Genomic DNA, 5,000 nt, shown 5'->3' on the forward strand with positions numbered 1-5,000 from the left:
TTAGATTAAACAAAATCAGCAGAGACTCTCTTGCAGCCTTCCAAAATGGCTTTAACCAAACTACTGTTACATGGATTCGGGACATCACACGAATAATGAAAAAAATTAACACTATAAAAGGCGGAATTAATGGTAGCAAAAGAAGAACCTGATTGGACTAGACTAACAAGATAAAGTGAAAAATGAAGAGCAGAAGCAGGAAAACGCGAGACTCCGGAAAAAGAGGCAGAAATTGAAATTGTGAGTGATATCCTTCCACAGTCGAAGGAGCTTTACTTGCCGCCAGTACACCGGGGACAAGTTCTTCCAAAGGTATCAAGGCATCGGTCCGTGGACCTACAGCGATTGAAGAACTTGTAAAAAGACAAAAAAGCAGCAGAATATTAATACAAATAGTATAGTAAAATGAGCCGATAACAAACAAAAGCAACAAAACATAGAAAACAGGTAAAATTGCCAAGAGAAACAAAAAACTGCTGAGCAGTGGGAGGGAGACTGGACGGAACAAAAGTAACGTTGGTAGTTAAAAGCTATGGAGCGCTGGCAAAAGCATGCGCAAGAAAGAAAAAGTGTGCCAGCCTTACACCATAAAGGCTATGAAGCAGAACACAATGGATCTAGGTATGCAAATAATAACAAACCTCAAATCCGTGGAGAACATGTCAATAAAGATACACAAGGGAAACCCAATAAGCATGAAGTCATTAAATATTGAACAATAATAACAACAAACGCTGCTCACTTTAAAACAAAAGGCTATAAAGCGTGCAACATCAGTAAACGCTATAAAGCGCACAGCGATAACTAGCGCTATGAAGCGCACAAATCTATCATTCCAACAGTAAAACTAAAACCGCAGACTTGAATCTAAACGGACAAAATATTGTATTGTGACCATCCCGAGCAGGTGCAAAAACAAGAGAAGGGTCAGAAAGGAAGGCCTAAGACCACCCATCGGAAACACGTTTGGCCAAAAAGCTGCTGAAAGCCACTTGGGGATAACGAGAACGCCCGGAGTGCCGCATACCTCTAAATGAAAAATGGTACGACTAATAAGATAAATAGGTGGCACCAACCAATTGTTCTCACCTGCCCAATCAATACTGAAAGCGTCCACACCTTCCGCACCAGGACACCAAAATTTGGAATAAAACCTTGCACGCTTGGCTGAATCTGGGGAAGCGAACCTATCGACTGTGAAAGGACCGAAACGTATGCGTAAAATCTGAAGAGACACTCCAGTCATCAAAATCAATGACTCTACTCAAAGAATCAGCATAATCATTGAGAGACCTGGAATCCACTCAATTTCAATCGACACATTATAAACGGCACAAAATTGAAAGATCTCAAGAGCGTGGCGCTGCAACCTGAGGGATGTACTGCCCTTACTGGCGATAACCGAAGCATTTTTGCTGTCCGTGTACAATTTGACCACTTTGCCCTGGATAAGCGACTTAAACGACTTAAGCAAGTAAAGGATAGCAAGCAATTCCCTACCATTGCTATCAAGAATAGATTCCATAGAGGAAAAAGCTTTGTAAAACAGTTCAAGCTCCCCCTTGTCAACAAAAAGGGCATGTCCCCCACAAGCAAAGGCACTAGCGTCAGTACAGATAATAGAAACTGGCCGAGAGTACTCAAATAACTTCCTACAGTTGAGCTTAGAACAATTATCGAGCCAGAAATAGATGTGCCCTTAATCGACCCTTAACTACCACTGCAGCAGTACCTTGCTCATACTCGTACCAGTTCTGTTTATAAAACGCTAGCAAAGAATTGTCAGTAAACTTATCTTCCATAAGTGTCATGAACTCCTGGGATACATCAGGTTGAGAGACGGTGGATACAGTCCCTTGGCCGGCGCACAATAAGTCTGAAACGCTAGAAGTCAGATTGTCCAAGAACTGCGAGCGTGAATTAGCGTGTGGTGGACGTGCTGGGACTTGCTCCGGCAGCGTGAACAGCATTTCCGGTGGTAAAGGTTCGGGCAAGGACGGGACACTCTCTCCACCAATGTCCGGAGGAGCCACAGAACCGGCAAGCACCTCCTTGGCGATTGTAGGAAACCCTGTGTTGCTGGTACATAGCAGCGGTTGAGGAGGCGAACTGACCACGCTGGAAGTGTCCTCAAAGAGTGTATGGTTGAGAAAACGGCGGATATCCTCCCTGCACGTGTTCAGCATTTTGGCGTTTGGCACGAGTGCGGGTCTTGACTCTCAGAGCTTCCCTTTCAGCAGCGCGGATCCCTTTATCGTCCTCCAAGTCAAGGACAACAGCGTTACTCTCGTGATGTTTGACCGTGAGCCAACCTCCTTCGGAAGAATCAGCAATTCGGATCTTTCTGTTGTGTTCCTTTATAAGTTTAAGAGAATCTTTCAAAAGTAGAGACGCTTTCGCTGAATCTTGAATGAGAAGTGCCTTCGAAACGCTTTCGAGAAGATCCAAAACTTGAAGGTTGAACTTATAGTTCCTTTTGTTTCCAGGATAGGAAAACTTGAGCTCGCTCTCAACTTTGGGCTGTTTAGAGACAGATAAAGCACACTCGGCGTCGGTAGAAGCTTTCTCGAACTTAGAAGAGAGCTCAGAAATGTGCGACTTGAGTTGCTCGAGTAGAAAGGTTCGGAACTCGGTTAAATCCTGTCGAGTAACCGTTTCTTGTAAATGGCCCGACATTGAACGAAAAAACCTAAACCGAAATAAAACAACGTACAACTCGAGTAAACTTGTCGGCGTCAAGTGGTGTGACATTCACGAGGAGTGGTATATAAAGGCCTAATTATCCCAATGGGAAATAATACCAAGCAACCTAATTAGACACCTAAAAAAAATTGATATTACTACGGCCCGAGAAGTTTCTAAACTCTTAACGTAAAGTTAAAAAAAGAATCAGCGCTTTTCGACTATTATTTAAAGTACCCTTGCATGATAATCGCCGGCTGTTAAAAAGGAGGGATTTCGGTCACAAGTGTACCGAAAAGGTAATATTGTGTAAGCACTGGCAACCTACAGGCAAACTGTTTCAATAGTGCTTTTATTCACATTTCGATTGCCGCCGAGCAGGTAAACAATGTTCATACCGCTAAAACAATGCGACCCGATGTTTTATCTACAAATTAATGGAGAAGCATTATGGCAATGGCGCGCCATCAAGAACCCTGCGCAGATGTTCCAGGTGCTCCAGCACGCACGCACGAAAACTTAAATCTACTAATGAGACCCAAAATGCAGCTCACGTTTGGCCTTTTTTTCGGCTGTTTTTTGGTGCTTTACAAAAGTTAGCACATGGCTTTTGTCAGGATGAGACCTTAAAGAAGGGAATGAGACATTTTCCGTCTTTTCTCTAGCTGTGGAACCACTTGGACATTTTATTTGAAAATGGCCTATTTTCGGGCATTTTTGGTATGGGGGGAAATATTCATAGCTATATTTTTCCGTGAAATACGGCTCTTTCAAAAAGTTAGCATATGGATTTCTTTCCTTGTCATGTAAAGAAGTTCCCTTACAATTTTTCAGAGGAAAAGAATGATTCGAAGTACTTGGAAAATTAAACTTTATATCTGTACCCTCCTGACTCTTCGGCCTTTTGACTGCTTGGTCACTTGCATAACAAAAGAATCGACGGTCTTTGAATTTCCCGCGAGGACGGTAATATATTCACAGGCAGCCCAGCTCTTTTTATGGACCACACAAGGAACACAGAGAAAACCAGGTTTCCAAAAAATCGGTTAAATCAAGTTAAATCGGTAATATAACTACACCAGGAGCAAACAACACACGTATGGAATAAGGTAAGCCATTTTTATTAAATAGTTTCACTTTTAACTACCTCCCTGGATATCTTGTAGAAAATCCCATACAAACCCTTTTAATTCGAGGCCATATTGTGTTCCTTGTGTGGTTCATAAAGAGAGCTTGGGCTACCTGTGATATATACAAACTCCTCTGACAAAAACAATAGCACTTCCGCCATGCCATTTTTTTGTTAGAAGCGCAAGCACATAACAGAAAACCAAAATCTGTAACATTTACGACATGTTGCGAAGATTGAAGGTAACTCAAACCAGTTTTTCGAAGAGGGTGATAAGATCTTCATTCAAATGTTCGGCTGGTTCTCGCTTAACGTGTAAAAGCATGTGCCGCTTTGAATAGGTTGCGGGGCGCAATAAACCGCCATTGCCGGGTATTCTGGAATCGCTCCAAAACAAGCGCAATTTCCACTATAGGATCAGGACAACCAAAGTTACAAAAAATATCTTCAGCTCACGAAATGCAGCGCGTTGATCGGGTGCTCTCTTTAGAGCTCGAAGAATGCCCGGTCAACCCTGCATGATCCCGTAACTTAACAGTTACAATCAATACTTTTATTTGGAAATCGACGGGAGCTACTTTGGAAATGGCGAGTATTTAAACTACAGTAGATCGTCTACTGCTCTTTAACACTCTAAAAGAAGACTTGCCGCCGCTTAATGATATCCCGAGTTCCAGTTCAATGGTCCAACAAGGTCACGCAAGGTGACAATTGGGAAATTCAAAAAGCTGTATTTCGAAACGAAAGACGTCACGGAACGCGAATCATGGAGAAAGATTTATTTCTAGGTCATCTGCAAGCTCCTGTAGATAAAAATTCAGAAGACCTAGCGATTTTGATTTTAGAATTTGATGAATTGGCTATACTTGAACTCGATTGTTCACTGCTAGGGGTGATCGTCTCGGCTTCTCGATCCATGTTGCAAATTTTACTGAGAAGTTCCGAAATTGTGATTTGACGTTACCTTATATATTACACTACACAATATTTCTTACCTCTGCACATTTCAGTGTACCTGGGATTCATAGAAATTAGTTTCCATTCTTTCTAAAGATGAAATGTGAAATCACTACCGTCAAGTTCGCGCCCTGCAAACTGCCATCTACATCTATTGCATCAAATTAATTCCTCGTCGACTTCAAACAGCGGGTCAGGTCTGGCAAAAATCTTTTTTATGTCGCTTTCCGCG

The sequence above is a fragment of the Montipora foliosa genome, chromosome 8, assembly GCF_036669935.1.
Source record: "Montipora foliosa isolate CH-2021 chromosome 8, ASM3666993v2, whole genome shotgun sequence".
Classification (NCBI taxonomy): domain Eukaryota; kingdom Metazoa; phylum Cnidaria; class Anthozoa; order Scleractinia; family Acroporidae; genus Montipora; species Montipora foliosa.